Here is a 12,254-nt window from a genome sequence, read left to right as displayed (position 1 = left end):
TCTAAGCAGTGCTCTCTGATGACAGCCTGCGAGCCTGCACCTTATAGATCTTCCGTGGAACCCTGTCTTTATCTCTGTCTTACCGTGTGATTAGCTGAGCTGTGAGTGGTTGAGCACCAAACTGAGCACTGATTTCAATGCACACATCCAATTGCCCCTGTAAACAATTGTCTGGAGGGGCAGCCTGAGGCTGGCAAGGCGGTTAGTCACCCAAGTCATCTGGGAGCCTTTCTCTTTCTCCTGCAGCATCCTCACTGGAGGGTTCTCAGCTACAAGATCACCCCGTGATCCAAAATGGCATTGGAGGGTCCGCTGCCTGGTCCAACAGTGAGGAAAAGAGGAAAGCTCAAGTTTAAAGGCTCCCTTTGAGCTATCTGTCCAGATGTTATCCATGGCATCTCTACTTATATCAGACTGGCTTAAAATGATCAAGGGATCTCAGCCAAGTAAAGGAACCTGGGCACTGTTATGGCCCTGCAGCTGAGGGAGGAATGGTCCAGGCAGGAAACCTTCCTATGGAGCTGCACCGCACCTCAGACAGTGTTGAGATTGCCTGGTTGGCTGCCTGGCTGTGTTTACTGTGTACTCTGAGACCCCAGAGCAGAGCTTAGTATACGGTGGAGACGCCCCCCAAATTTTCATTTGTTTTGAAGTTTATCATGTATCTGAGTGTACTCGTTCTTGAGAAATGTTCATATATGACTACACTGAGGTGTCTCAAGATGTGGATCAGTTCCTGATGGTTTCTTCCTGTTCCTTCCTGGCCTCGTCATGGCAGCCTCCATGGGTGGTGGTGGCTGGGGTGGCGGTGATGGTGTGCAGGTGTGTGTGTGTAATCCTGGTGACTGTGGAGGCCAGAAAAAGGTATCGGCTTCCCTGGAATTGGAGTTGTAGTTGTTTGTGAGACACCATGCTGGTGCTGGCAATCAAAGCAGGGTTCCCTGGGAGAGCAGCCAGTGATCTTAACCACTGAGCTATCCCTCACCCCTAGACAAGTGTGTCCCTGAACACCTAGCCAGCAGATTTACCTTTAGAGTCGAGTGCCATCGCACTCCAAGGACCTCACCCAGTGGTGGATTTTCTCAGACCATGTTTCTGTGGCTAAGGGGTTCATGAATGTCATGGGTCCCTGGCTGATATTCTAGAAGCCACTCACACAACGATGTTACATAGCTCCATTCTGTTCATCTGAAGCACTTCCTGGAACAACTCCGGTCTGCCTTCCTTTTAAAAAGAAAGAAGCCTTAAACACTGCCTTTATCTACCCTGCTGCTGCGGGCTCGAGCGTGCTTGGACAGCCATGAGGGTGTGGTGAGGCTAGCGGACGTGTAATGTTGTGAACAAAAGCCAGCATTGGAGATAAGGGAACCCCAGGCTGCCATCTGGAACACCTGCAGCCAGCCCCGCATGATGCCGTGTGCCAGTCCAAACTGCCCAGCTGGAGAATGTCTGCCTCTGCCACCCTCCTTGCGGCACTCAGCTCTTTCTTGGTTGGCCCAAACGGTGGGCTCTGGATTTGTTAATTAGGCCCAGCAGGATATGGCAGAAGCTTGGCAGAAGTGTGAACCACAGACAAAAGCCTGTCAGAGCTGAATCTGATGGAAGGCAGAGAGTCTTTGCTCGCAGATGCAGAGCATGATGATGACCCTACTCTTCCTAGGAGCCACCCCAGAAAGTTTGTTCTGCCACGTGTCAGCCCCTGTCACGAATTCCCAAGGAAAGTCGTATGTGAAAACCATAGCATGGACTGGCTTCTTCTGCCCCTCTCCCTTTAAGTTCAAAGGGGGGGCCCCAACAGGACCTGGGGACAGAGCTCAAGCCTACCATCCAGTGTCCCAGGGTAGGTGGTGAGGCTGAATCTTCCAGTACAGGTTCTTCTCCAGACCTCTCTGAGAACTTCCCTTTATTCCTTCCAGGTCCTTCCGGGTCCTTCCGGGTCCTTCCGGTTCACACCTGCAAGGTCTGGGACCTCCACATTCTGCTTTACGGAATTGTATTAGTTAGCTTTCCTTTGCTGTGGCAAGACCCCTGGCATTAGAAAACAAGGAAAGAAGGATTTATTTGGTTTCGGAAGGATTCAGCTCATCATGGTGGGAAAGGCATGGCCGGCAAAGTCGACCCTGTCATGGCCACCTGGGATGCAGAGAAAAGGGAGGCCAGCACTCTTGGAGCTCTCCTTTGATCCCTAGCACTTTTGATAGTGGCTGTCTGCATTCTGTTGGTTCCTGCTTCGACTAGACTAATCGTCTCTGGAAACATTCTCACAGACACACCCAGAAGCATAGTCTTCTAGGCAAATCAAAACCCAGTCAGGGGGCTGGAGAGATGGCTCAGAGGTTAAGACCATGTCTGCTCTTCCAAAGGAAAAGCAATTCCCAGTTCAATTCCCAGCACTCACATGGTAGCTTACAACTGTAACTCCGGTTCCAAATGATCTGATACCAATGCACATAAAATCAAATTACTTTACTGACACAGTGATCCAGAGTCCCTGCTCATTACCTTCCCCCAGGGTATTACCATCTTGTCTTCAGAACACAGTGATATTCAACTGGCAGCATCTCCTTTATTTTTTCTTTCTTTCTTTTTTTTTTTTTTTTCCAGAGCTGGGGACCGAACCCAGGGTCTTGCACTCACTAGGCAAGCGCTCTACCGCCGAGCTAAATCCCCAACCCCCGTCTCCTTTCGATTCTTAAGCATAGTTTGGCTAATCCACATTCAAGAAATAATGTAAGATTTCTCTAAGGAAATCCAGAAGTTAATCCAGAAAGATCTAGCTAAGGATCTAGCAATGGTGAACAGCTGAGACTGTCAATGTGCAGGCTGAGGCTAGGGGATTCTGTCCTAGTCCCTGTTTAACTGTATCTCCTTCCCCAAGTTCTCCTCAAGCTGAAGTGTCACCCCAACAATCATGTGGATCCCAAAGCCTGCTTATTATGTTTAGAGAGAGCATATTTCAAGAGGTTTTTAAGGCACAATGAGGATCTACCTGTAGTAGACGAGTGTCCTCATCAGAAAAGGAAGAGACACTAGGAACTTACAAAGAGAAAAGGCCATGTGGAAGACAGCTGTCTGAAAGCCAAAGAGAGAGAAGAAACTGTCCCTGCTCACAGTTTTACCTTGGACTCTGAGAAAGGAGTGCCTGTGATTTAAGCCATTCAATATGTGGTGTTTCGCCCTGGTGGTCCTTGTCACCTAACCCTAAGTCCTTAATTAAAACGTTCACTCCCCAGTGAGTCTGGCTACTGTTCTGACAGCTTACTATAAGCCTTCTCAAAAGCTGGTAGTAAGATGGACGTACCTGGAACAATGCTTGGAGGCTGAGGCAGGAGGATCATGAGTTTCAGAGCAGTCTGAGCTACATGGTAAGATTGGGTCTCAAACAAAACAAAACAAATTTACAGCACTGTAATGGTTTGAGTAAGAATGGCCTTTGTAGGCTTACATGTTCAGATGCTTGGTCACCAGGGAGTGGCACTACTTAGGAAGGATTAGAAGGTGTGGCCTTGTTGGAGGAAGTGTGTAACTGGAGGTGGGCTTTGAGGTTTCAAAAGCCTAAGCCAGGCCCAGTGGCTTTCTCTTCCACCATGATGATCATGGACTAAACTTCTGGAACTTTAAGCTGGCCCCAATTAAATTCTTTTTTAACCACCAACCAAAGAGTACACATGGAGGGACCCATGGCTCCAGTCGCATATGTAGCAGAGGATGTCCTTGTCGGACATCAATGGGAGGACAGGCCCTTGGTCCTGAGAAGAGTCGATGACCCAGTGTAGGGGAATGTCAGGGCAGGGAGGCAGGAGGGTTGGTGGGGGAGCACCTTTATAGAAGAAAGGGGATGGCGGGATGGAATAGCAGGTTTCTGGAGGGGAAACGTGGAAAGGGGATAACATTTGAAATGTAAATAAATATAATGATGATGATGATGATGATGATGATGATGAAGAGTTGCCATGGTTATGGTGTCTCTTCACAGCAATAGAACACTAAGACAAACAGCAATAAATCAACGTCTTTCTGGTACATATCCACACAAATATTTCCTTCCCTTAAACTCCGGAAAGGTCTTTATTTTTCCTGGAAACCCACCAGGAAGTTTATCTCGCCCAGTGCTATAGCAACAGAAGCTCTGCTAAGAAATGGCTCCTCACTGCGAGGCCTCCACCAGATGTGTGAGGGAGTCCAGCATGCTCTGACAACCAGCCTCAGGGGTTGGATTTATCACCTGGACCTGAAATTCAGTCTGGCCCGGGGAGATGGCTTAGTAGGTAAAGACATTCGCCCTCACTCCTGACAACCCGAGCTGAGTTCTTAGGCCCCACTGATAAGAGAGGCTGACTCCATAACAGGCTTCAGATTGGCAGTTCAGGAGATTAGGCCTAAAATCAAGGGCTTCAGGAGTCATCACCACCAAGCCTGAAGCAAGGACAATGGGTCAGCAGTTTCCAGCCAGACCTCATACCCCGTTAATGGAATATACTTAGAAATAGAGTAAGATAAAGACCACCTACCCGGGATTCCCCTAAGGTGCTTTAAATCGGGCCTGCAGGCTCACTTAAGGATCTCTCTATCTTGGTAATGGGAGACCCTAGCATGCTGGACTTCTGCAGAATAAAACACTTTTGCACTTACATACTGTTTGAGTCCAGGGTATCATTTTTCAGTGAATCATGGATGTGGGGGTAGACAACTATCTCTGAAAAGCTGTCCCCTGATCTCCACAAGTAACATTTATGTTTGTGCATGCATGCACATGCGTGCGCGCGCGCACACACACACACACACACACACACACACACACACACGTTTAAAAAGAAAACCTTATAGTTTAAATACAGCTGCCAAGCACTTGGCATTGTTGTTCTGTGGCCTGGCCTTTTGGATTGGGTCGTCTGCTCTATTTGTCTTCCTGACACAGCCCAGTTTCCCAGAGAGCAGGGCCTCTGCCGAAGGCTTATGTGCAAGCGTCCTATTGGAAAGTGTGACCCCAGGGAGTGAGAGTGGGGGTAGGGGAGAGAAGAAAAGCAATAAGAAGCAGGAGTGAGACAGGGGCTGGGGGTCAATGATATTGGAGCCTGCTATGAATTGTGTCACTTGAGGTCCTAGAAAACACACTCAAGACCACCCCTCTTACAGATGGGTAAAGGGGTATTTCCCAGCTCCCAGATAACACTGGTCCATTTGCCACCTTGTGGTTCCAAACCACATAGACAGTGACACTAACTGCATCCCCATGTGGCAGCCCTAAAGGCAACATCAGAATGGAAAGTGGAAGGAACAGGCAGGCCAGTCCCTCTGTAGCTCTATGTATAAATGATTTCACTTAAAAGTATATTCCAGAATCAGGTACAATGGCACACACCTGAAATCCCAGTATTTGGGAAGTCGAATCAGGATGATCAAGAGTTTGAGCTAGCCTGGGTTATGTACCAAGCCTTTGTCTCAAAAACGTGGTTTATTTTATACAAATATACAATGTGTATGCACCACATATGCTACCGATTTCATAGGCCTACATGAGACATTATTTGTCAGTGACATGCTAGACTAGACAACATACACTCGTTTGTTTATTGTTGCAATTGTCCAAGAGCCATCACTATTTGTTCATGCCTATCAAGCCCACTGAAGTTCGTTAACTCCCTCCACACTGTGGAGGACAGAAGCAGCTTAGGGGAGGAAGGATTTACTTTGGCTCTCAGTTGTGATGCTAGCCTTCATGGTAAGGTTGCCAGGATTTGGGCTTACATGGGAAACAGGCCTTCGGCATATCTGTGAGGATGTTTATGGGCAGCACCCTTCCGTGGGCTGAAACACTGAGGTGAGAAGAGCACCATCAGGCTTCTCTCTCCACTTCTGACTGCTGGTACAATGAGAGCAGCTGCCTCACACACCCATGGCTCTGCCTTCTCATCACGACGGACTGTATCCCTCAAACTGTAAGCCCAGAGAACCCTTCCTCCCTTAAGTTGCTTCTTGTGAGGTACTTGGTCAAGAAAAGGAAAAGTAACTTATACCTAGTTTAAGAAGACAGACTTCATGGTGGAGGGAGTTGCCTCACACTTTGGCAAGCCTAACACAAGGAGTGCTCAGGCCAGAATGGAGGTCAGAGGAGGCTGGTTCTCAACAACCTATTTTCTCCAGCTAGGCACCACTTCTTAAAGGTTCTACAGCTTCCCTAAAAACCACTGACTGGGAACCCAGTGTTAAAACACAGGAGTGGAGGACAGGACGCATGCAAACCATAACACCACCGTGTCTACTGACCCTATCTCTCACTGAGAATCAAGAGTCTTGTTACCCTGTGAATCCTGAGAGCCTGTGCGTATAGTTCTGCTTGCCTCTGCAGTTCCCTAAGACCTATACTTAAGGCTAGTTACCTCATCACCCAGAATGCTGCCTCATTCTGCCACCTCATCCTTTCAGCCACCCAGTACCTTGGTTTCCTCTCTGAGATTAGTCATTAATGAGCTTCACTGATGTTAATAACAAACTGCAGATATCGGTCAGTGTGTGCAAGACACTGAAGGGTACCTCACTCTCTGGCTTTAGCTGTCCCCCTTACCCTTTCCGATAGTCTTCCAGCAGCAGCAGCACATCCTGGGATCTGATCTCCTCAAATGTTGATGTCATCCTTTCCTGTCATGTGGCCACCAGAAGGGGAAACAGGCAAGAGGCCTGAGGGAAAGCTAGAGAACAGATAGTTTCCACAAGACATCTCCACACTGCATTTAACAAGACTTCACCAAACTGGGAGAGCACAGTGTCTTCACATTCCTCAGAGGACCCGTTGTTCATAGGCATGGAAGCGTAATCCTGTAATCTCAGCAGTCAGGATGCTGAGGCAGGAGGATCAGGAGTCCAGTATGGAATACTCGGCATATTGAAGGCCAGTTTATGCTATTGTCTCAAAAAATGAAACAAATATGACTCACACAAAACAAAAAATAAAATAATATATCCTGGCCTGAGGCTGGGGGTTACACAGATTAGAAGCAGAGGGTTCTCCTGGCATTTGCAAGGTCCTAAGTTTGCATCTCAACACCATACACACAAACTAAATGAAAATAAATACATTGATAGTTAGTACAGTTATCTGTTTGTTTTCCTTCTCTTTCTGAAGAAATCAGAGGCCAAGTTCTGAACGTTGATCATTCCTCCACTATCTGAGTCTGGGAGATTAAAGGCAGATTGTCCAGTTGGTGGGCACCTTTGCCCACTGAGCCCTCTTACTGAACCTGGGAGAATTTTATTGAGGATGGCCACCCTCGTGCAAAGAATGTCCTGTCATAGGAAGAATTCTTGGATCTAGACAATCCAATCTCTATTACCCTGGCTTAGTTGACCACTCAAGGCAACAAACAAGATATAAGACCCAGTGAACAACCTGAGCCACGTCTGTCTCCTTCCTGAAAGCCATATAGTGGGAAGAGTGAATATCAATGAGTATCTGTTGAGTGAATGAATGTTTTATTTAGAGCTTCAGATTGTCCTGGTCACAATCTGGAGTCTTTCTTGGAGTCAGCATCGATGTCATATCAGGAGCAAGGTCACTATGTTTGTTTCCAGGTCTGGGCTTGGAACTGACCAATGCATTAAAAGCAATAGGTAAGACTCCATAGAGCCAAAATCCGTAATCTAATATCAGCTATGTCATGGTTCTGAGGATCAAATATGTGACCCAGATTTGGGGGTGCACACCTGTGATACCCTCATAGTTCACACAAAGGCTAAGATATGCACTTCCTAAATGTTTGTCTTATGAGACAAAGATAATCCCAAGTAGCCTTCGAGGACCTCGGATTTGAAGCCAGCCCTTGGGGAAGCAGTGAATAGAATATCCCAGGTGCCAGCCCAACAGCCCGTAAATCTTTGCTGTTCCAAAGTACGTTGAGCCTCCCTTCTACACACTAGAAAGTTCCGGATAGTGCATGCTTTGACTAGCCCACACCTGGGAATGAATCATGCTCTGAGCCTGCTTCAGGTCTCTCTTACTCGCTACGCAAAGCTTCCATCCTGCCTTATCAAATGGTGTGAGGAAGGGGTTACCAGTCCACACCGAGGGAAACTCCTAAGCACAAGGCCTCTTCTCTGCGCCCTGGAGTGCTCCGCTCTTGAAGAACTTCCTACTATCCTCCTGCCCGGAACTGGGAACTTTAAATTAGGCAAAGCCGATCGATCGTAGTCAGAGCCACTCTAGGAGGACCACTTGTAATGCCATAGTTCTTTGATATCCCCCAAAACGCCTTCATAAAGGTGAAGTTGTCTTTCTCCACACGCCTCATTCTGCCATTATAAATGAGACAAGAGGGCTGGCAAGATGGCTCTGCAGGCACAGCACTTGCCACCAGGCCTGGTGACTTGAGTTCTAGCCCCAGTGACCTGCATAGTTGGAGAGAACTGACTCTCACAAGTTGTACTCTGAGCTCCCGTGTGTTCCATGGGTGCATGTGTATGCATACACACGCACACACACACACACACACACACATGCACACACATGCACACCCACATGCACACATGCATGCACACACACATACACACATGCATGCACACACACACACGCATGCACAAATTTTCTCAAAAACAAAGATTTTTCTACGTTTATTTATTTATTTTACTTATTTACTTTATACCCCTCTCGCTGCCCCCTCTCCCAGTCACCACCCCCTCCCACACACACCCCCCATCTCTCTTCCTCTTTTCCTCTGAGCAGGTAGGGGTCCCCTGGGTGCCCTCCCAACCCAAAACAAAGATTTAAAAATAGAAATAAGGTGTAAAATGCCAGCACAATTGACGAAGCTTCCCCGAAGACCTATAATCTCAGACTCACCTGCAGCCACGGCCCCACAGATTGCTGGCTTGTGAACGTCACATTAGAGCACCTGACGCTTTTAAAACGCACAGGTGCCATGGCTTTGCCCACAAACATCCTGACTTAAATGGGTTTGCTGCACCCTGGACATCAGCCGGGGACTGTGACTCACCCTACTCCCCTCTTTCGACTCCTCCCAACTTTATTCATGAGAAGATGAGAACTAGAGAAGGCAGACTTGTCCAAGATCACAAAGCCAAGAAGTGACTAAGCCAGGATTAAACTCAGTCACCTAATTCTTACTGAGACACCTGCTTCTCCTGGGCTGGGAGGAATGACCAGACTCCTCCTGGGTGTGGCTTCTACTAGAGAAGGGATGGGGAGAAAGACCACATTCACACAGAAAGAAGAGGGGGAAGCCAGGGTCACGTTTGCTCCACTTTGCACGGGTAGAGTGTAAATATGTTGTCATGTTGCGTGGCTTCCACCAGGGGAGGCGTGCAGCCTAAAGTTACACTCTGTGGTCATTGTCGAAGCCTCTGCTGTTTCCCCAGCTTTACCACAGTCTCCAAACTCGATCCCCATCTCTGAAAGGCCACTCGATCCCCATCTCTGAGCTGATCTGCCCCTTTCTCCTGCCTAGGGAAAATTGCAGGCGACACAAAAAGAGTGGCCGCTCCTCCGGGACAGTTGTGCTGAAAAGGCCCTGTGTCTTAGAGGCTGCACATAATACCCAATTATCCCCAGGCTCCCCTAGGGAGAGAAAGGAGAGGTGAAGGCTTTCAAAAGCCAGGATCCCTCCAGGCTCCATTATGGGCAGCTTCGACACAGACTCCTTTCTCCACACAACCGGGAAGGTCCGTGGGACGCAGGTTCCAGAGGCCGCTCTGTGGGTCCGAGTGAATAGCCCTTGCTGTCAACCCAGCCCAAGCAGGAAGCCTCATTGTCAGTCTTTGCTATAGAAATGAAGATGAAGGATACCTCTGCAGAAATAGAACCACACAGAGGTGCCTTGTGGCTTCCTGAACAGGCTTTGGACAAAGTCACAGAGAGGTCTCACTGCCCTCCAAAAGCACTCTCTTGAGTTCCTTCCAGCCTGCCTTGCACCTAGCCCCACTGAGCTTGTCCACTGGGCATCCCTGGGTGTGTCTCCCACCGGACAGACTGTATGAGGAGTCGTCATCTCTGCTACGTTACTGTATCTCTCAGGGGTGGGGGTGGGAGGTGTTGGGATTTAAATCTCGGCTCGCGTCCAGACAGAACCCACCAAGCCAACCTAGTTCCACGTGGAAAGGTTTAATGAGAGAAGAAGAATAGAAGAGAGGAGAAGGAAAGGCCGGCCATGGGCACAAGGAGGGAAGGGTGTGGGGGGGGGGTGAGGAGAGAAGGGACAGGGACAAAGAGGGCACGAGGGCAGAGAAGAGAAGAGTAAGAGCAAGAGGAGGAGCAGAGGGCAAGCAGTCCCCTTTAGAGTCAGGCATACTGCCAGGCAACTGTGGGGCGGAGCATACATGGCTGTTGCCAGGCAACTGTGGGGGTGGAGCTTAGACAGAATACTAACAGCGGGTACACACGCTATCTCTGTGGTTAACTCAGCTTCCCTTGAGCTGTAAAGTCTGTGGTGAGCATACAGTGAAAGCAACACTGTAAACAGCCGTTGACTAATAGGTCCTGGGAGATAAGATATTTTCGTGTCTCTGAATCTGAATACCTGGGCTTTATATTCCCCCACCCACCCTCCGCTCCTAGAAATACTTAAGTTTTAATACTGCACGTGCGCCCCGCTCATGGAAAGCCCCCATTTTAAAATTCAGTACCTATCTGCAGAAAGAAGGATCTTGAAGTAGTTAAGAGTATGAAATCTTAATGTCTGCCAGATTTTCTTTTGTCCCTTTCACGTGTGTGTGTGTGTGTGTGTGTGTGTGTGTGTGTGTGTGATGTACTTGCATGTATGCAGGTGTGTGAAAAGGCCTGAGGCTGATCTTGAAGATCCTCTTCAGTCTCCCGTCTTACTCTCTATTAAACCCAAAGCTTGCCAATACCACTCTTTCTCTACCTGACTTGCCTCTCTTGGTTTTCTCAGGGTGGCATTTCCTGGGTCCTGGGACTCTGCACCCCGGTCTTCTTGCACAATTAGCACATTAACCTCTGTGCCGTCTCCCAGCCCTGGATGCCTGAGTTTTGGCTTCCAGTTCTTGAAATGAGGTTACACCAGGCAGGGACAGGCCTTGTCAAGCCTCACATTACCATGTGTGAAACGGTGACGACATTGGTACCTTGACGTATGGTAACAGTTAAAGGACATGATGCCTGGGCTCTTAGTGGGCTGCCTGGATCACAGCCGGCAGTGATAAAAGTGAGACCTCATCATCTATCGAGACCTACATCTGGCCAGCTCAACACATGGCCCTAGGCATTTGAAGAATTAAGGAAACGATGGCTTTAGGACCTGAAATAGAGGGGGGAGGACTTTTACAGAACAGTACTTCTAATAGTAACATGGAGATATGACCGGATATTTTTGGAAATCTAGAGAAAGAACCCTAATCAGATTTCTTGGAGCAAGGGGCACACATGCACAGAAGGTTGGAGGTGGAAAGGGCTTGGCTGTCTAGACTAGAAATAGAAAGGCCTAGTGGTGAGAGCCAGCCTATTAGAGGTCCGTGTGGGGAAAGGGAGGCTGGTTACTTGCTCCCACTGGAACACTGAGCAGAGACAGGCTGTTGCATGGTAGTGATTGTCTCACAGTTTCACCTGTCCTACATCACTAATGTTGGCCAACAGAAGTGCCTCAGAGTGAGAGATGACAGGGACAGAACAACTTCTTGCCATCAGCAGCAGGTTATGTCAGCTCCCAGAGCTCCTAGGCTGGGACCACCCTAACCCCAACCAGGAAGCAAGTTGGCTAATGGTCTGGTAGGGGATCCATCCCTTAGGGGAGCCTCCTGCTTCCTCCCCTGCTCAGAGGCCCATGTATGGAATCCAGTAGCCAACTTCCTGGAATCCAGTAGTCAACTTCCTGGAATCTAGTGGCCAACTTCCTGGAATCCAGTAGTCAACTTCCTGGTCACCATAGAGCTTTCCACAGGACCTGCTGATGGAGGAACTCACAAAGTTAAAGGATCAGTTGGCTTGGGGGGTGCCTTTTACAGTTTTATTCAGGGGGTGAAGACACACCAGAATCTACCATATACAGATATACTCTGGCAACTAGGTCATATCTTTCCTGGCTCTACTACATATCACATCAAAGGACCCACCACTCCCAATGGATGCAGGGAAAGAAGAAAGTTAGATCTTACCCTCTGGTACTAAACAGTCCTGAATTGGATGCAGACTCAAGGTCTAACGTGTCCACAAATTAATAATCTCCCCTCCCAAGCCTTGATCTGTTTTATAAAATGGAAAGGACACAAACAAGCAACCCCACAGATTTTGC

This window comes from Rattus norvegicus, chromosome 18 (genome assembly GCF_021556685.1).
Source record: "Rattus norvegicus strain SHRSP/BbbUtx chromosome 18, alternate assembly SHRSP_T2T, whole genome shotgun sequence".
Classification (NCBI taxonomy): domain Eukaryota; kingdom Metazoa; phylum Chordata; class Mammalia; order Rodentia; family Muridae; genus Rattus; species Rattus norvegicus.
Note: the sequence above shows the minus strand (reverse complement) of the source record.